The sequence below is a fragment of the Patella vulgata genome, chromosome 9 (assembly GCF_932274485.2).
Source record: "Patella vulgata chromosome 9, xgPatVulg1.2, whole genome shotgun sequence".
NCBI lineage: Eukaryota > Metazoa > Mollusca > Gastropoda > Patellidae > Patella > Patella vulgata.
In genome coordinates, this window is record NC_065887.2 from 27,793,965 (window position 1) to 27,815,323 (window position 21,359).

The 21,359-nt window shown below is 36.6% G+C and overlaps 1 long non-coding RNA gene across 1 annotated transcript; it reads right to left on the reverse strand.

Moving 5' to 3' along the window:
* Nucleotides 1–2,986: 2,986 nt before the first annotated feature.
* Nucleotides 2,987–6,269, reverse strand: LOC126807721 (uncharacterized). The gene is made up of 2 exons (XR_007674155.2): nt 5,987–6,269; nt 2,987–3,219 (listed from the first exon to the last, which is right to left on the reverse strand). It is a non-coding gene; the product is annotated as an uncharacterized LOC126807721 (long non-coding RNA).
* Between the last annotated feature and the right edge of the window lie 15,090 nt (nt 6,270–21,359).

Sequence of the window (21,359 nt, forward strand, 5' to 3'; positions counted from 1 at the left end):
ACGATCTTATAAGCATTTTGCTTGATAATTAAATAATTGCGTGCTAAATAACTAATATTTGAAACGAATAAAATAATGCCCATGCTGCTTTTGATATTTCTACAGATGTACAATTTAGCTCTATTTAACTCTATATATGACAATTTTATTGTTTAAAATACAGACGTGGAGTATTTTATTTTAAATATTTTCCTGTAATTATACTTGCACCTGCCTCCAGCATTAGTTATCATTTCCATATATATTTTGTGTAATATACATATTTACTAGACATAAGATTAAGAATTACCGTTATGATATCGCTAATCAAAGACATTGATAATAAAAATGAACAAATCCTTTGTCAAAATTTTGATAATGATACGTATGGTTTTTTTTTCTATTTGCCTTGACGAAATCCCTCATTTTTCACTACAAAAGTGCCCCTTGTAATTGATAAAACGGTAATCATGGAATAGGACGGAGGGTGGCTAAAGTGTATGGAACCTATAATTACTGTAAACTCCTAATATGACTAAATGATTTTGCTAGGTTCAAGACATAACTAAAATCGATATTCCTTCATAATTTCCCATAATTTCCGATGTTTTGAGTTGTGTATTGTTACTCCAGAAAGTATGAGAGCATGTCTTCGCGTAATGATTACTTGAAAGGGACCCGGGTGTCTATGTTTCTGAAGTCAATGTCGAAACGAGAGCACAGATTCGGTTTCCGGCAAAATCAGTGAACTTGAATAAACCTATACCACTAGGGTAGTAATAGTCTTCAGTGAGTGGCATGATTATATTGATATATCGCACCGATAGCTGGGCCTTTTCAATGCATGTGAAGTGCGAATATTTATGATTCACAGTATGAACGTTTGATCATAATGTATGCATTTCTCAGGGTGGTAGAGCTTACTATATTCACCGATAAAGTAATATGTGTGGAAATTTAATTAAAAAAAAGGGTATCTTAACTTTCTGAAAATCGACATGCCCCCCCCCCCACACACACACTTTATTAAACATCAGCTGTCTACTATGGCAATGGATTTCTGTATTGAAGAGTTAAGATAATATTAGCAACTGAACTGAAACGAGTATACGCATTTCTCAGGGTGGTAGAGCTTACTATATTCACCGATGAAGTAATATGTGTGGAAATTTGATAAAAAAAAAGTGTATCTTAACTTTCTGAAAATCGACATGTTCCCAACTTTTAAACATCAACCGTCTACTATGGCACTGAATTTCAGTATTGAGAGTTAAGATGATATTAGCAACTGAACTGAAACGAGTATACGCAGCCATCTAAATTAAAGGGCCATCCCATATATATCTTTTAATTGTGTTTGAAAGACTCCAAAGTAAAAATTAAATTCAAACTGAATTGATTAGAATTATTCACCAAACTTCGGGATGAGCCTTTTAACTAGAATTTGAAACACTCCTCAAAAAAGGGTAGCCGCTGTGGTCCAGTTAGTATGGCGCTGGCCAATTTACCAAGAGATCCGAGGTTCGATCCCGGTGTAGGCTGAGTAAATTCCAGCAGAAAAGTAGGACATTAAAAACCTTTTCCATCTATTTTCTCCTCAGAAAACGTAAATACGTTAAACCTCACGGACGGAGGGGGCGTCTACACAACAAAAGGGTTGTGAACGATTCTTTTATGTAAACGCTTATGTGTACACAGGAGCTTGTTTTTGTCCCATCTACACAACTAGACACTTTGCCAGGCCCTTTGTCCTACTGCACTACCGACAGGGAAAAAACACGCTGCAAAATTCCGGGGAACTTTCTTGACCAACACCAGGATCAGTCACCATACCTAACACTTCTTCGCTATTAGAATATTGATAACTTGATTCCCATTGAGAACGTCCACGATATCGATTTTGTTAATGTATTTTTGTATTTGGCAACCCCTTAGCCGTGGGGATCTTTTAGTGTAGTATTTGTTTTTTGATTTATATTCGCTTTGAGTAGTATGGTGGGGCTATGAAATTGATTGAAATGTACTACGATAGGGCAAATCGTTTAAAAACGCATTTTTAGCTGTAAAAAGGACTTGACATGTTAATAGCTTACATAGTAATTAGTTTATTGGTTCTATAACATAAAACATTGACAAACCACAGCATGTTGCACGTTTAACAATTGACAGGTGTTACTTTATGTTTAAATGGTTAAATTTATTTTTAATCGAACATATGATTTATAAAAGCATAAAGGTCGCGAGGAAACGATATATCAGAGTCAGGAATATATTAGTTGTGTTGATGCTAGCAAAGTTGTATTTTCTCTGTATAAGGTCTCTGTGTTCAGAATGGCTGCTTGTAACGGTACATGAATGACAGTTTCGTATATTATTTCTGAATTTGTCGGTATGTCGAGATAAAATCGACACAATAAATAATATTTAATAACTTGATTTATTAACGTAACAACAGTAGCAATGAAAATCGAGGCTGCGCTACTCTTCAACATAACTTCGCCCAGAATGGTGTAATTTGACTGGAATTTTCAATATTCTTTTTTAATTATCTATTTTAAACTATTATAATAACTGTCAGCTTTTTGCTTAAATCTTGCATAATTCATCTTTAAAATCATTGGGATATCTATATGTATTTTGCAATATGAGTAGCTATATCTGAAAAATTAAACTACGCCAATCCAGGGGGATCACGGTGGCTAAGTGGGTAAGACGCTGGCTCGCTAGCCTTGAGGTCGGGTGTTCGATCCCTGCATTGGCCGAGAATCTGTTCAGTCAGATTCAGTAGGACATAAACCCATTTCATTCCATATCATATCGAGACTTTAGATAAGAAAGCAAAACATAATCGGTTATAAAATAAATTAATAAAGCATGTGTGCCAATGATTCAAATCATTGTATATTACATGCATAACTACTGATATTATATTTCCACGTTACAGTCGCCTATGCTAAAAATATGGTGTTACAAGGCGAATCAGATAAAAAAAACAAGAAAATTAGACGACATTTAACTAAATTTACTTTTCTTTTATTTAAAACGGTGTATATATGTAATGTCTTAATCGTTTATTGTGCGTGCAGATAAGTGACAATAATTAGGAATCTTCACAAACACCGTCATTAGTTTCATAACCAGCTTCATCCTTTCTGGAGCACCGACATTTCTTTCCATTGACAACTGTTACTGTATCTCCCGAACCTTTAATTACCCGACCTCCGGCGAAACAGTTAGGACCTGTAATAATAAAACAATACAAATTACACTATTAATGTTCGTATTTAGATAAAGTTCTAAATGAATTTTTAAAAGTCAGCATAGGTCTGTCTAACAGTTAGACAGTTAGGCGTTACAGTTAGGACCTGTAATAATAAAACAATACAAATGACACTATTAAAGGGTCGTATTTAGATAAAGTTCTAAATGGATTTTTAAAAGTCAACATAGGTCTGTCTAATGGGTGGGGAAGGGGGGCGTAAAGGATTTTTCTTTTTTCAGTGCAAAATAAGCCATGTTCAGCATAGAACTGGCTATTTTCTCTAAAGCATCAAGTTATTTGTCAGAAAATTGTCTATATTCAACCAATATTCATATTTTGCAATAATAACTAAGTAACCCGTTACGTGTCATTGTATTAACCTACTATAAGCGTTTATTTTATTAACCTGTTACCTGTTATTATAGTAATCTACTTTGTATTAACCCATTTCGTGTTTATTACAGTAATCTACTGTAGGTTTTTATTGTAGTAACCCACTTCGTATTTATTAACCTATAACACATACTTATTGTTTTTCCATAAGTATGTGTTATAGTTTATTGCTCTATCCATGAGTTACTAAATGCATCTCAAAGATTACGTATTTATTGTATTAACCCATTGTGTGTTTACTGTATTAACCTGGTTGTACGTGACAAGGAGTAGGGTCGCCTGTCCAACCTCGCGGGTTTTCTCCGGGTCCTCCGGTTTCCTCCCACTGCTAAAGACCCCTACGCACAAGCGAATTATGTAAATAAAATTAAACCATATGTTAGTCCCGAAATTACCTAGTTTGTGTCGAGTGGACGTTAAACCCCATTTTTTTTTCTCTCTCTCTCTCTGTATTAACCTACTATAAGCTTTTATTGTATTGTTCCACAATGTGTTTATTATATACTATTCAAAAAAAGTAGGGGATATTTGATTTTTAAGTGTTATTAAAGTCACCTAATGAAACTGACGAAGAAACAAATGACAAAATGAAATGAAGTTCACATTCATCGATTTATTCCAAATGATCGTTAGACTAAGTAAGGCACAGACTGACCATTATAAGGGTAAAATGATACCCGGGGTCAAACAGCAAAGTTACCACAGCATCACAACCAAGTCAGTAACGGGTAAATCCTCCCCTGTTTGCCAAACAAGCATTGATCCGACGTGGCATACTCCTAATGAGACGTCTAAGGTCATTTTGGTCCAGATTGTCCCATTCCTGTTGCAACGCAGCAGCAAGTTCTTGGACATTGGCAGGACGTTGTTGACGTTGACGTAACCTCTGTCCAAGCATGTCCCAGACATGCTCGATGGGGGAGAGGTCGGGACTCAGTGCTGGCCAAGGTAATGTGGTGATGTTCTGTTGTTGGAGGTAACCTGTAACGATCCTGGCCCTGTGACATCTTGCGTTGTCATCCTGGAAGATGAAACGGCGGCCATGACGTCGTGCGAACGGCACAACATGGACTGCCAAGATGTTGTCCCGGTAGTACTGGCCTGTAACACGCCCTGCAACAACATGTAAAGCCGTTCTTCCAGCAACAGTGATGCCTCCCCACACCATAACAGAACCACCCCCAAATCGATCATGTCTGATGACGTTAACGTCTTGGAAGCGCTCGTTTCGACGACGCCACACCCTCCTACGTCTGTCCAAAAAATCAACAGTGAACCTTGACTCATCTGAAAACATCACATTGCTCCAGCGTCGATTATCCCAGTGTTGACGATCCCTACACCAACGACGTCTTGCCTGAATGTGATGATCTCTCAAACAAGGGATCACGCGAGGACGTCGGGCGCGAAGGTGACCCCTATGCAGTCGATTCCGAATCGTCTGGCCACTCACTCTCACACCAGTGTCTGTTTGAAGACGAGCGCTGATCTGATTTGTGTGATGACACGATTTCTCAAGGCCAAGGTACGGATAAATCGATCCTGGGCTTGAGTTGTCGCCCTTGGTCGACCTGAGCGTGGTCTGTCCTGTACATATTGTGTATCACGGTATCTGGACCATAGCCTGCTTATGACAGACTGAGAAACATTCATCGTCCGCGCCACAACCGCCTGTGTTGTGCCGATCTGTAGCATGCCAAGGGCACGTAACCTTTCATTTTGGGTAAGCCGACGCATATCAAAATTTGTTTTCTGGTCACTAAAACAATTAAACTGATGTTTCCACCCTGGAATTCAATGCCACAATGACTGTAACATTCAAAGTCAGAGTCGTGCAAATCTTGGGTTGGACCCCCATGATGATCCCAAGCATCACATGCATTCCCTGCGGTAGCTATTGGTGCGTTTGGGCGTCACATGTAACTGGAAATGTTTCTTCTGTTAGGTTCTATAGTGACTTTTTTCGTAGTCATTTGCATATTTTAGTATTATGCCCCCAAAATCAAATATCCCCTACTTTTTTTGAATAGTATATTACCCGCCACTCACCCCACTGCTTGTTATTATATAAACCCCATAATATATAGTTGTTTATTGTATTAACCCACTACGTGTTATTATATTAACCTCCTATAGTTTTTTTTATTGTATTAACCCATTACGTGTTATTATATTAACCTTCTTATTTATTGCATTAACCCACGCTCAAAATAAAGTAATTTGAATGAAATTTTCAATATAGTCCTTTCTCATTGTCTATTTTTAAACTATTATAACGAGAACTGTCAGCGCTTTATCTAAATCTTACATAATGTATATTTACGAATTAATCTAAAATAGATATTTGCTCACCATGGGGACAATATGCACAACAGTGTCCAGGTTTTCTTTCTTGATTCACGCACGGGTTGAATTCACAAGGTTCATTGCAGCGACCAGATGCAGCCAATGATACAGCCACACAGCCCAATAGTAAGAACACACATAACATCTTCATCTTGTATTTCTTGTAAGTTATTTCTTGAGTTCTATTAAACTTTCTGGTGATTTGAAAATGCTGCATCTGTACATATACGTAAATCAGAATAAAATTTGCATAATGAGTAATTGTGTTGATTTTTAGCAGATGGTCTTTTGATCCTGAAATAATTATGGGGGTTACATTTGCTTGAGATTGTATATTTAGTGAATTGTTGAAATATAATTAAATGGAATAGTGTGTTAATATATTCTTCAATCAATTAAATATTTCGCGATTGACCGTCTGTTTATAAATAATGTTAAAACTATATTCATAATCTGCAAGGTCGATATCGCCTACTTTATTATGCTATGGGTAATTGTCTATAAATTTGAATAATAAGTCTACCCTTTTATATGGAAGCCTCTTGAAAACATCATTAAAATTAAAGCCGAATAATGTTTTGTTTATAATTCCATGCCGCCCTGTTTGGTGTTTATCTAAAGGTGCATTATGTAAGATTTAGATAAAGACCTGCAGTTCTTGCTAAAATAGTTTACAAATATTATATAAAGACAATGGAATATATTGAAACTTTCAGTCAAATTACTTTATTCTGAGCGGAGTTATAAATGTCGAAAGTTTTTCATAGTCTCGATTTTCATTGCTACCATCCTTGCGATTTTAAAGAAGGTCTCGGTTATCCATTTGTAAATCAAGTTATTATGGCCACCGTGTTTCATTTCACCCGATGTTCTAGAGAGTTGATTGTGGATGTATGTTTAATTAATGAATTATGAAACGTTTGAAGCAAATTGAATGACCTGTAATACCCTGATTTAGCACATGTTCCGTTCAATGGCTCACAATAATTAATGAATATTTTTTACGTGTCGGATCTTTCAGAATAAAATCATTTAAAACGACACGTTCTAAATTTAGGTAATTTATGGTCATTTACAGTCTACGATTATTTTATTATTTTCACACCTCCATCTGTATCACTGTCTTAGATAACTAAAATGCTAACAATTCAGCTATCGTTTTTTTTTTAAAAAATCATTCCATTGTTCGTAAAGGTTTTTTGATATCTGGGTATAAAATATTACATATATACATTTGACTTTTGAAATCTATGTGTGAGCGATCTGAATTGTTTTCAGTAAACAACTGAGATATGTAGCAACTATGCAACAACATAATATCAAATAATTATAACGAGACAGTGTTAGCCAAATGGAGAACCACAGTAGCTAAGTGAGTAAGACGTTGGTTCGCCAGCCTGGAGGTAGCGGGTTCGCTCCAGATGTTGGCCAAGAACGTTCATCGGCATTTTTCCCTCGTCAGGGGTGCAGGACGGAGGGCCTGGCAAAGACAGCTATCTAGTCGTTCGGATGGGACGAAAAAGCGAGGTCCCGTGTACACATTGGTGTGCACGTTAAAGATCCCTTGGCGGTTGGAATTCGATATAAGAGTAGACCGTAGTGCCGCTGTCCGGGCAAAGTTTAACTTATAGCAGGCTGTATGGCGTAAGCAGGTTTTCATTAGCCCAATTCGGAGCAGAACAATAGGACGTTAAACCCCATTACATTTTTCCGGCGTGATTTCCCCTTGTCAGTCGTTCGGATTGGGCGAAAAACCGAGGTCCCGTGTATACATTTGCGTGCACGTAAAAGATCCCCTGGCAGGTGGAATTCGGCAAATTTCCCTCATAGCACACTGTATGGCATATGCCCTTCTTCATAAGCCCAGTCGGGGCAGAACAACAGCGTGTTAAACCCCATTACATTTAATTTCATTTCATTAGCCCAGTCGTAGCAGAACAGAAGGACGTTAAACCCCATGACATTTTATTTCATTTCAGTTAAACCCTATTTCATTTCATTTCATTTTGTTAGCCAAATACTATCACAACACAAAGTCCACTCAAATGAAACTCCTCTGTGGGTCAGGTACAAAACTCGGAAAACTCGGAAAGCTCAGAGGCGGTCAGGTACTAAACTCGGAAAACTCGGAAAACTCGGAAAATATTTTCCGACTTTTCCCCTCTCCGAGTTTTATGAATTGACTCGATTGAAAACACAAAACTCGGAAAACTCGGAAAAAATTGTCCGACTTTTTGTTTCAAACTGAAAAGTCGGAAAATATTTTCCGAGTTTTCTATTCAAACAAAAAAGTCGGACAATTTTTTCCGACCTTTCCGAGTTTTGTGTTTTCAATCGAGTCAAATCATAAAACTCGGAAAGAGAAAAAGTTGGAAAATTTTCAAAAATATTATTTTTTTTAAATTGGCGAAAGTAGTTGTAGTAATACATCTATTTAATAAGTTGGACATAATCTGTAACTTTTCAGTTATATTTTAACCAAAATAATGTAATATGGCAGTTATAATCGAATATCCGAGTTTTCCGAGTTTTGTATTTTGGCCTATACGAAAACACAAAACTCGGAAAACTAGGAAAGTGGTCAAAAGGTATCAAAATAAAATATTTTTCATTGGATATGGTGTGTAAGGGTTGTAATATGTACAAAGGCACTCAACTCGCCTTTACGGGGATAACTTGGGTGAGATCGAAAACTAGGACATCCAAAAGATGAAATGATGAAAACGAGGTGTGTATATAATTTCAATTTCAGTTTGAAACAAAACGTCGGACAATTTTTTCCGAGTTTTGTGTTTTCAATCGAGTCACTTCATAAAACTCGGAGAAGGGAAAAGTCGGAAAATATTTTCCGAGTTTTCCGAGTTTTGTACCTGACCACCTCTGGGTTATATATTGAAAGGTTTATGAATATGAATCTCCTTTGAACGATACGCTTTAGTCTTGCAAATTTGAATGTAACACGTGGTAATAATGATTTCCCGATCGCATAAACGCATTACAGATCGATTCTCTCAAACACAAAAAAATTGAATTCGACAGTGTTTCACACAAGCTACGCAGTGTGAAACCCTAATTATGATTTTATTTTCACTTTTATGGAACATATAATGTACTAATTTATTTTATTCACATAAATTCGAACAGCTGCTGACAACTCTCGGCGATATGTGACAGACTGTCCACTCAACAAGTGTTGTATTGTCTGGTTGGTACAATATTGACTGATACTACAGACATCACTCATAGTCAGAGCTCATCATTTCAGCTCCTTTCTAGTGAAAGAGGTCCTGACTCCCTTCTTAGAAACTGTTACTAGTGTGGGGGCCCAGTGCGGGGTGGGGGGAGGTATACAAGAATTGCTGCGCATCCACTTTCAGTGCAAATGACCTCATTAGATCTTTGACCCCGAATATCTCGAAAACGCCCAAGCGGCGGACTGATTACATATACCACTCGGCAACGTATTCTACTACGCAAAATTTTATTATAGAAAAGTTGGGTTTGGTTTTGTGCCCATTTGCTGCCCCCCTCCTCCCCCCCCCCCCCCACACACACACTGAGCCTGTGGGACATCTTTCACGAAATTTTAACAAAGATAAAATCCAAATTTTAGTAATTTGATTGGATAATATTAGATTGATTTTAGTGCTTAGCCAATCAAAATTGAAGTATCTACTATCATTTGGATTTTATCTTTAGTTAAAGATTTCGAGAAACAGGGCCCGGGTCTATACCTAAGTCCATGAAAACGTAACACATTAATTGTTCCATTTGCCTTTACGACTGCATTAGTCCGGTCACAGGTCTTGCTAACGAGTGTTGTGTACTCGGTTTTATTTTCCACTCTTGAACTTCTAAGTTCAGTCCACAAGTCCAGGATTGTGGCCCTTGATGTGCACAATCAACTTCTCAGAAAGACGGACTGAGTAAACACATAACCGAAAGATAAATCCGCGGAAAAATTTACGACCCGAATTTAACTAGTAATTTCGCGTTTTGTAATCGAATAAATAAACTATCACACCCATTTTTAACTGGAACGATAACTCCACAAAAACGTTAGAACCTTACGATCGTTTTTTTTTTTTGTTTTTTTTTTAAAAATCGTTACATTTCCTCCTTCAATAGTAAAGAACTCTTAGATTGGTCCGAGCGTAAATTGGGACAATTTTGATAGTTTTTTTTCCCCTTATGATCAAATGAAAATTCCACGAATTTGAAAGAAAAGGGCGTTCGGAAGAAAAGATTGAGAAACGTTTGCAAACAATGTCATCTGTCTGAAGTGGAGTTATGGGGGTTGGCGTGGGTGCGTGGGCGTCTTCTAACTGCGTTCTATCGAAAATCTAATATAGTTCATCAATATACAGTATAATAATACATGTGATATATAATATATGGATTTGTCGTTAAACCCCATTTTATTTCATTTCATTTCTTATTCATATTACCCAAGCCCGTGTATAGAATTATATAAATAAATTTTATTGAACAAGCAACAGCCTGCTAATTAAACTTGTATGTATTAAAATAAATATATGGTATAGTGGAATTGTGTGCAATATCTCTGGACATGGTGGTTAGCCCAACAGCTGCACGTTGAAAATCAAGGGCCTGTTTCACAAAATTTTAACTAAGATAAAAATCCAAATTTTAGTAATTTGATTGGATAATATTAGATTGATTTTAGTGCTTAGCCAATCAAAATTGAAGTATCTACTAAAATTTGGATTTTATCTTTATTTAAAATTTCGTGAAACAGTCCCCTGGGCTTCAATTAATATTGTTTCTACAATTGAAGTTTTTTACAACGCATATACCTACAGCGGTGTCCAAAAGAATACCAATTATCGTATGTTATCGAAACGGTTAAAAATGACGATTGGTTGTATAAGCGTACATCCGTTTTCCTCTTGGGTACACAAGTACTAAAATCCAAATGTAAATATGAAAACAGCTCGAAATTTACTGCACGAGGAACAGTCAACAAAGAAGCTATATCAATAACTCTATATCGTATCGCGCTCCATACAAAGAGTACATTAACTTTTAAATATTTTAAGTCCGTGAATGTGTGGGAGGGGGAGGGCCCCCACCCGGGGAAGGGCCCCACCCCACTCCATCCCACCTACTTGGCGCCACCACTGATCATGCGTTTCACTAATGTTTCTCTTTTTATCCTTGCCCATGTCGCCACATGTATCATCTGTCTCGTCAACACTGTTCCTATCCTTATTACTATCACTTTCTTAAAAATGATCAACCAATCACAATACAATGTTTAAAAATATATATATTTTACTTCTAATAGCATGTGTAGGTGAACCACACCTCACAAGACAAACCCGTGGACATTAGAAGTAATGATTAAGGGAATGGATTGTAGAGCCGGACGTATGGGTCCATTACGTTACGTAGTCCAGATGACGCGAAATGGGAAGAAGAAGCATTTCCAAAATAATTCATCATTCTAGTGTATTTGTCGATCGGCTATATATGTGCTTACTGAAGACACCTACATGCCATCTCGACAATAAATTAGAAAATTTATTATAATTTGGGAAGTATGTTTGTCGAAAGTAACAGTGTTAATATTTCGTAGTTGCATTATGTATTTTATCTCGAGAGTAAATGCAATGGACATCACGTTTCTACCTTTTTAAAACTCGGAATCTTATTCTAGCAAACCAATCCAAATTATGTCTGAGATCGGAATTAAACGTGATGCTTTTCTAAGTTGTCAACGATAGATTTATTTTTTATGAATAAAGAAGCTATTAATACCCATTTTATTTACTAACATGTTGGGCTTGGTATAATTTTAGACCCTTTACGAATGCTCTACTAATAGTTTAGTTTCACATTCACTAGAGGATAACTGAATTTAATAAAGGTATTAAATAAACATATCGTACTGAATCTACTTAACATTTCCTTTATTATTCTTGTACCTGTTGACAGTGATTGTAGATTCTGCATAATCAATACACGTTCATTTCTTAATATAGTGTTGGAATTTTGGACAAAACGGAAAAATTCGATTTCGAGTTACTTCACCAGATGTTGCTTCGTAAAATGTAAATGAAATGAAATGAAATGGGGTTTAACGTCCTACTGTTCTGCTCCTAACCTGGGCTAATGAAGACGGGCATACGCCATACAGTGTTCTATGAGGGATATTTTGCCCGGGCAGCGGCACTATCGCCTACTCTTATATCGAATTCCAACTGCCAAGGGATCTTTTACGTGCATTCCAATGTAAAAATGGGACCTCGGTTTTTCGTATCATCCGAAGGACTAGACAGCTGTCCTTGTCAGGCCCTCCGTCCTGCATCACTGACAAGTGGGAACCACGCCGGAAAATCTGGATGAACTTTCTCCGCCAATGCAGGGATCGAACACCCGACCTCCAGGCTAGCGAGCCAGCGCCTTACCCACTTAGCCACGTGGTCCCCCTTCGTAAAATGTAGGATGTATTCTTTCCACAGACACGTCGATGTATAAAATATAACGGCAAAGATATGTCTTTCTAAAATTAATGAGAACTCTTTAATTTTAATGTACTGCTGAGACTGGAAAAGGAATGCGTTTTTTAAAGGAAATTGCTAAATTCCGTTTTGCTAAACATAATAAAATTCACACTTCCTAGAGTATATCATATTCTGTGCAATGACACGGTTAAATAATATTTCTCTGAACATAAAATTATTTCAGTTTGCAACCGTTAAATTTTCATCATTTTTTCCTGACGGTCGCGTTTCCATGGCTGACACTGGCGCGCTCACCATCCTTGTAGCGTTTATACAAGCTCGGATTAATAGGCCCCGATAACAGAACAAGGCCGCGAAGGCCACGCACGCCACTAGGTAAAAAAAAATAACCGGTGTTTTCTTCTTGACAGGGTATTTTCTTTTAGTAATAATAATCTATACCAACACATTGTTTTAAAAAATAAATCGCTCGGCATACTTTCGGGCCCCTCTACTTCCAGGCCCCTGGACAAGTGTCCCAACTGTCCCGTCTCACGGGCCCTGGCCCAGTCGGAGGAGAACAACAGGACATAAAACCCAATTTCATTTCATCTTACCCGCAGCCGTCGGGAGTCAATATTAATGATGGTAATTACATAAAGCCCCAACTTCCTGGGGTGTCGGGACAATGAAATTTCTGGGGGCAGACGAGTAAGAGGGAAAAAAATAAATACATTTTTGGGGAAAAATTTATTTGCTTTCTAGTCCGAAATCCGATAACTTTTACACTATTACTTTGCTTTCTTCTAATGGAGCTCGTGGTAATTGTACTGGATTGGCTGTGGATTAAAACGCCACTCTTGATAGTCACTCTGCTTTACCGCGACATTTTTCACAGCATCGTCATTGTTTGTTTCGGAGTTCACGGGCGACGGACATCATTATTAATTTGTTTCGTCAGTTTTTCGGAAAGTTAAATACAACTGTAACAGCCTAATTGGTTGATCGGAATTCAGGTCGGTAAAGAGGGGGATTTCGGTTTGCACTAAAACATATTAATAAGGATATTGGGCCAATTTCCTGAAAACATGTTCACGTTTAATTTTTTAAATTTTCTCAGTGAGGATATTTTCGGGCATCATCATTATTTGTTTCTTCAATTTGTCGGGGAGTTAAATTTCTCTTGTTCAAATAATAATAATAATACAAATTAATACAGGCCTATATATTTTTTTAAAAGTCATAATCGAGCGACGTCACAATCACATCTATGACGTTATTTCTATTGTTCTATCACATTGTTACGAGTTAAAGAATTAGTAAGACGTCTTTTACTATTTTCTAATTAAAAATAACACATTTTTGAACGATTTCGCTTTGTTCCCGACAACTATGGATTCTAGGTATGATAACACACTGTTCTTTAGAAATTTTTCTAATGAAAGTAACACAAGTTACAACCGGCTTCATTTATTTCATACAACTGCTGATCATCATGGTTATAAAATAGATCCAAATAATGCAATTCTATCAAAACTTACCGTGAATACATAAAATGAAAAAATAATGTAATATTTTTATTTTAGAATGGATTTGTTGAATGTTGCCAGGAAGAAAGTGATAGAAGGATATCATGTTATGTCATCTCTAGGAGAAGATGATGAAGATGCACCATACCCATCTCCTAGATTAATTACCGGTAAGTACCCAACTCCCCATATTCCTGAAGCAATAGCCCGAAAAATCCCTCTCTAGCCATTGCTAGATTGGCTTCTGATACTTGATTTTTTAACGGAGTGTGTCTATTCTTCCCATTCAAACGGTTCAATCAAATCTATCCCAAATACACCAACATGACAGCCCTTCGTTTAATCTGGGGTCTTCCCTAAATTTTTGGACAGTGATTTAAGGTATTAAAAACAGTGAAAGTATTGTTGGTCTCCAAACAGTATTGTTTACATTGTATCCGATTTGATAACCTCGTTTGTCACACAATTAGTTTTTCTGCAATATTCTGCTATGCACTGGTTAATTGGGCGTATAAAAATCGTGAGTCATGACGTAACGTTATGTAAATTTGGTCCAATTTGGAGCTTTTTTTTAAAGCGTAATAATATTGTTACGCAGTTAGCTGCTGGTTGTTAATCGGACTATTGACCAGTCATAATTTGGAACAGAAATTTGCTTCCATTACAGCAGTGTTAAGTGGGATTAGCTCTTATTAAACAAAACACTTGTATATTACCCAACGTCTAGATTAAGTACATTTACTATATTTGCATATTACCCAATTATTTATATAATTTACCCAGCTCCAAGATAAAGTGCATCTACAGGTATTTAATTAAACTTGTGTGTTACCAAACTCCTGGATTAAGTAATGGCACTTGTATATTTCCCCAACTCCTAGATTAATTAGTTTATCTGAATTAAGTACTGAAATATACTTGTGCGTTTTCCATCCCCATGGATAATCAATGGTAAATACCAAGTTATTGATTTTTTCACTATCTTTTTCAGATCAGCCCGAACCAATTTGGGAAAAGTATTGTTCCGAAGATGGTTCCGAAAATGGTTCTGATGTTGAAACTGTGAGTGGTTCAGAATCAAGCTTTGGCACAGAAAGATCGGGCGAATCCGGGAGGAAAAGCGACAATTCTGTTTTAGGTATGTGTTTTTATATACACGACTCTGAAAAAATGTAATCCGTAAGTTTATTGCTCGAGGGAACGGGTTCGTTATGAGCAGCGAAACTTTCACGTTTTTCAAGAATAAGACTCGGTACAAATGTACATTTGCCATATGTCAGGTTTGCCGCATGGTCGTTTGCGTAATTTTGGCAACAACCACCACATTCTATCGTATTATTTTCGTATAGTCAATCTAAAAAACTGATAACTTTATGCTTTGAAGTACAGAGCTTTAAATATTATTTTCTCGTGCGTTGTCCGGTTCACGTACGGATCCACATTGCTAACCTGGAGTTCCTGAGTTCGCTCCCTTTGTTGAAAGGTTCTCGTGGTTGCCCGCCTTGTCTGAGGCCCTGGCTCCCATGTACACGTTGGCGTGCACGTAAAATAAAGAAGCAGAAACTACGACGTTAAATCCCATTTCAATGCTTTATATCAAGGACCTTACACAGAAATCACAATATGGGCAATTGCTTAATTTAATATACAGACATCATAAAGAAACTATAACCAGGAAAAAACACTAATGTCTTAAAACCTTTCTGGAATCAAGAGAATGGAATTGAATACATCGTCAACACACAAACAGTGTATTTGATGTTCCTATTTGACTAGTTATTCAACATACCTGTTTTATTCATGAATAAAACTTGGTGTAGTTCCTTGTGGATGTCATGATGTATTAAGCGTTCAGTATCATGCAATTTCATTTATGTATTTTCAGTTCCATCATTAGAAGATGCGGGAGAAGATGTTAGAAATTACATTAGTCATCTAAATTCAAAAATAAACAATCTTAACAAGTAAATAATCTTATATAAAATACTAGTTTAAACATAGTTTTAATATCATTTTGATTTTGGGTGAATAAATGCATAGCCTGGCTGATACATAGCACATAATATACTTATGTTAAAGTAATAATCAATACATGCGTTATCATGGTTTATTATATAAAATATAAATAAAATTCGTGATAAGATTTGAAGATATCTCTATTTCAGAAATATTGATGGCAAAATAATCATATTATATGATCAGTTGTTTCACGTGCTCTTTGAAATAAATATTATTTTACTCATTATTATATAGGATATGTATAAGGAATATCATACAGTTGTATACGTTTACATTAGCTACAGTTTTATTTAATTTTCAGATACATCAACAAACTGCATTCAGACTGTGATTCTTACATGAACCGAAATTTAATTCTTCAAGAACATCTATTTAAATCAGACGAGGAAACTGAATTTTATAAGGATCTATTTTATACTTCCAAATTAGAAAGAACAACAATATATATAACCATACCAGTTGTTACCACAGGCGACAGTCGTAAATACCATTACATATGTAATGCATTGGAAAAATATGGCAAGACCGACGTCAAGAGTAACACCATGGACCGAAATGATAAACGCTGTACCATGCCTAATACTTACACAAATAATAAAAGTATGGATAAGAGAATAATCACCCGTAACAGCATGGATAAAGAAAATGGCGCCCACGTCAAGAGGCTAGAATATAACAACAATATCGTGGATAAAAAGGATAACAGTTTGGATAAGAATGATAATAAAATGGATATAAAAGAAAACGGGAATAATATGGATAAGAAAGATGATAGAATGGGTAAGAAAGATGATAAGAAAGGTGATATAATGGATAAGAAGGGTGATAAGAAAGATGATAGAATGGATAAGAAAGGTGATAAGAAAGATGATAGAATGGATAAGAAAGATGATAAGAAAGATGATAGAATGGATAAGAAAGGTGATAAGAAAGATGATAGAATTGATAAGAAAGGTGGTAGAATGGATAAGAAAGATGATAAGAAAGTTGATAGAATGGATATGAAAGCAAACAGCATGGACCCAGAAGAGAACAGGAATAATATTGATAAAAATAGCATATATAAGGAGAGCAGGAACAACATGGATAAGGAAGTTGGCAGCTACGGCATGGACATGGGAGATGCTCACAGCATGGTCCGTGATGAAAATGACGAGTGTGATATAATAAATAAGTTAGGGGGTAGACTTAAAAGAATCAATGACAAGTTTAATACGGGTAACAAGAGGGTTAAAAATTATACTTTAAACACATATCAAAAACTTCCACCTTTAGAAAAAGTTTCAAGAATTCCATTATCACAGAAAAGTCAGAAACCAGATTCACAGATGTCTTCCTTGGAATGTTTTAAAATGTACGAACAAACTATTCAATCAAAAGGTTCAACTAAGGTTTCACCTACAGCAACCCATTCTTCAAATACAGTCACCAAAGAAAGACAGAATCAGTGTCCATTAACAAAACGAAACGAACAAGATGCTTTTAACTTAAACAAAATAACTCTACCAAAGATCATACGCACAGATGGCAGTGCTAAAGAATGCCCCAGAATAGCTAAGAAAATACAGAATGGCCAGGTTTTACCAAATCTAATCAAATCAGTACCACCTTTACCCAACATGTATAAACTCAAACCCCCAAGTGTTAAACTAACCAAACGCCCATACGCTGGTAAAAGTAGAAGATTACCGCCAATTTTAGATTTAAACACTAAATTAGAAAAACCAAAAAAACTTTAATCGTAAATAAGTTTTAAAGAAAATACCATTGAATGAACTTGAACATCTAAATATTGCTTTAGTAAATGCAATATAGTTTTAAATAAATGTTCTCTCGAAAACATTATTATTTTCTGAAATTGTGATGTTTCTAATGGAAAGACAAATTGCATAAAAAAGAGCCCATAATGAATTAAATAAAGGATTATGTTATTAGCATCATATGGATTTAATTCTGAAAAGGAAAAATAAATATAGTTAACAATTCATAAACTTTACAGAAAATTATAATCCAATGTAGATTCAATATTGAATTGGAAAACAGAATAATTTCAACAATTGTGTATTTTATATAAATAAAAAAAATATATATATTGTAGAAAAATGAAATACCTTTTAAAAATATACGTCTGACAAGTTGTGTGAAGATATTATATTGATGTATGAAGATAATATTGATGTATGAAGATATTATTGATGTATGCTCGGGTTAAGCAGAGTGAAAAGTAATTTGATTGTTCGATGCAATGAAATGTATATAATGAAATGGGGTTTATCGTCCTACTGTTCCGCCCTGGCCAAATGAAGTCGCGCAAACGCCATACAGTGTGCTCAAACTGCACATAGCGATGCATCTAGTTCGGCGTTTCCCAACCTCTGGGTCGCGACCCAACTTGGGTCGCGAGCACTTTTCGTGGGGTCGCGGACTAGTCTGAGAACTTTAAAAAAATATGCTATCTTTTCATGTAATTTATCTATACATCTTCAATAGAAGGCTTGATCTCGCTTTAACTCCGTACATCTTATCAGGGCCTTCACGTAACACTCTACAATCTACATTTTTCGTCAACAATTTCGATTGGTCTAGGACCCAGCTCTAGACCTCTCAGATTCCTCGATAGAAAATATCATCGCGGCGAATACCAAGTCTTGCGTTTTCCAACTGAAATATTAACCTGTGATAATCGAGTTGCAAAGTTCAAGGTTCGTTCAATGTCAAAGCTGCTGGAAATTTCCAAAACAAAGAGACTTGCCGCTGCCAATTTTCGTGCAAATAAATACTTTTCTGGTCTCTAAAACAGTTTCGATTGTTTTTCCGTGAGTTTTTCAACTGAAAAAAAACTTTAACGGCTGTAAACTTATCTATTCATTGAACATCTTCAGTCACTGATCGATCAGTTCGAACACTACTTCCCCGAGCTCGACGTCTAGTCATTCACCGCGGTCCGAGACCCATGCAGTGCACCATTAGACGCCATCACCGACGATGATATCGCTCAATAGGAGCTCGTGAGACTGCAGCAGGATTCCGGAGCTAAATCACTGTACAAGTCCTTGTCTTTATCCAGTTACGGGGGATCACGTGGCTAAGTGGGTAAGACGCTGGCTCGCTAGTCTGGAGGTCGGGTGTTCGATCCCTGCATTGTCCGAGAAAGTTCATCCAGATTTTCCAGCGTGGTTTCCCCTTGTCAGTGATGCAGGATGGAGGGCCTGACAAGGAAAGCTGTCTAGTCTTTCGGACGGGACGAAAAACCGAGGTCCGGTGTACACATTGGCGTGCACGTAAAAGATCCCTTGACAGTTGGAATTCGATATAAGAGTAGGCCGTAGTGCCGCTGTCCGGGCAAAATTTCCCTCATAGCACACTGTATGGCGTATGCCCGTCTTCATTAGCCCAGTTCGGAGCAGAACAGTAGGACGTTAAACCCCATTTCATTTCATTTCATTTGTCCAGTTACTGGTGCAAAATGCTTGAATCCTATCCACGTCTATCCAAGAATGCAACACGGCTCCTCATGCCGTACCCGTCGTCATACCTATGCGAACAGTCGTTTTCTACAATGGTTGTGATAAAAACAAAATTTAGGAACCGGCTTGAAATAGAAAGGGACATGATTGTGGCGTTGAGCCACGCATTGAAAAACAGGCGCAACCATAACACTGATTAAAAAAATCAATAATTTGTTATTTGTATGATGATTTTGGTACACATGTACATGAAAAGCGAAACACCCAATGCATAGCTTGGAAAACACCTATATGTATCATATCAGATAGAATCGACGCATTATAACTTTAGGTATACTTTATTTCCCTACCAAATTGCTAGTTTATATTGTAGAGGGACTGCGACAAGGCCCGATGCAACCGGGTTAGGGAAGTAGGGGTATTCTCTTCCCGCGGGCTAGATCTCTGTCGTCATTTTGGCCTATATCTGGGGTAACTGGAGGTCACTTCGCTAAAACACAGAAACTGTGATTTTACGCAACATGTCGCACGTTTTAGTTTTACTGATGTACACGATTTTGACAGGAATGTTTAAGAATGCAAACAAATGAAAAACAAAAACGTGACCATCAGACGCCAAAATATCAGAAAGAACATTTTTTTCATCACATAAACTATTCAGCCTACCAAGAGCGATTGACACTGGGGTGCTCACCATTACTGTAGCTTACTCTATATACCCGGACTAGGCCCCGATTACCTGCCGCGGCCCGGAAACCTGACTTTGACGAGAGCCTCAAACCCAACGAGGACGGGTCGGGCAGGTGGCTTATAGTTTTTAATTCACCAAGAGTGCACTGACAGAATCCTATTATAATCCTACCCACATCACTAGGACCCACGGTTTTCTTCAACTTTAGTGTATTTTCTTTATTAATTTTATACCTTCAATTTATTTATTTTTTTTTAAAAATACTCGGCATACCTTCAGGACCTTCTCGCTCTAGGCTCCGGGCCCCAAGATGTCCCACACTCCTCTCACGGCACATGGTTGAAACTGTTAACTTTAGTTTTATCTTTATTTATACTCCCAACTTTTAACAGGCAAATACATAATACGGTGACTTTATACGAAAATTATAGTCAAGGGGAAATAAATCTTGTTACCCAGAGCTTGTTTTAAATTTCCTTACGATGGGTATATTTAAATTCATGGACTCTTCAATTAATGACCCAAGAGCTTTTCTGATTAATCTAAACTCAGATAGACTACCTGTGAAAATATAGGGTCATGATATTGACGGTATATCATGAATTTTGTGATAACGCAGAAGCATTTTCAGAACAAATGGAATTAAAAACCTGCCCGGTAACATAAGCTAAATATGCATTATGTAAGATTTTGATAAAGAGCTGGTCGTTCTTGCAATAATTGTTTTAAAATGGATAATGTACATTAATATATTTTGAAAATTTCACTCAAAATACTTTATTCTGAGCAAAGTTATGAATGTTTGAAGTTTTGACAAGAAAATAGCGCAATATTATACTCTTTATTATCAAGTATGATTGCTACGAAAATAAACGAAGCCCCATTTTCCATTTTGACGTTTAACGAAGATATTGTCGTCCGATAGTCTAGAGCTTTGATTTTCCGTTTGTAATGTAATTTAAATAACATTTGAGCCAGGAAAAAGATTTAGCAATTACATAATGCATTTTTGATAAAATAGTAGAATTTATCGAACAAACTTTGATTTCGGTGTTAAAAGGTATTGGAGAGCTCCTAGTTGAATTACGAAAAGTCTTAAATATGGCACGAACTGGGGCATTGTTACGAAGTTACTTAAAACAGTTATCTCCCTTTGTACGGCTCTCAGCTGCTAAGTGCTGAAAATATGTAAGGTCGCTTAGACTT